This window comes from Ornithorhynchus anatinus, chromosome 9 (assembly GCF_004115215.2).
Source record: "Ornithorhynchus anatinus isolate Pmale09 chromosome 9, mOrnAna1.pri.v4, whole genome shotgun sequence".
Taxonomy (NCBI): domain Eukaryota; kingdom Metazoa; phylum Chordata; class Mammalia; order Monotremata; family Ornithorhynchidae; genus Ornithorhynchus; species Ornithorhynchus anatinus.
In genome coordinates this window covers 54,270,409-54,271,066 of record NC_041736.1, presented here as the reverse complement: position 1 = coordinate 54,271,066, position 658 = coordinate 54,270,409, and the positions used below count along the sequence as shown (strand labels likewise).

General features: G+C 43.8%; 1 non-coding gene across 1 annotated transcript; it reads left to right on the top strand.

Moving 5' to 3' along the window:
* Positions 1-521: 521 nt before the first annotated feature.
* Positions 522-658, top strand: LOC114814411. Its single transcript, XR_003762209.1, has one exon. It is a non-coding gene; the product is annotated as a small nucleolar RNA SNORA7 (small nucleolar RNA).

Here is a 658-nt window from a genome sequence, read left to right as displayed (position 1 = left end):
AAATCACTGTCTTGGTTTATTCCAAGCCAACCTTCTAGCTATACTCACTCTCAACTCTCCCAGGTCTGTCCCTTCATTCACATTGTTCCTCCATCTTGGAACTCCACCTTTCCCTATTATCAATCCACAATCTTCTCACATTCAAATCCCTCCTAAACTCCTCCTCCAACAAATTTTACCCAAGCTTGTTGTGGGCAGGCAACGTTGCTGCCCAATCCATTGTATTGTTATATTGTACTCTTCCAAGCACTTAGTACAGTGTTCTGCACACAGTAAGCATTAATAAGTACTATTATGACTACTAAAGCACCTGCTATAGTCACCACACCAAATAGATGCTCAAAAAATTAATCGGTGGTATTTCTTGAGCACCTACTGTGTGCAAAGCACTACTCTAACTGCTTAAGTGAGTACAAAACAACAGAATTGGTAGGCACATTCCCTCCCCACAAGGAGCTTAGTCTATAAATGCTATTTCAGCAACAGCTGTCTGGGTATAGCATGGTACCAGAAGAAACATACTCTTCTCAGGGTGGCATCTGGAGAGTTTCCAGTACTCTACCAGTCCCGACTACTGGAGGGAGAGTCAAGAAGAGGCCTTCCATTCCATTCCTAGCTTGGACAGTGGCTGGAGAGTGGAAGGCCATCTGCTACAAGT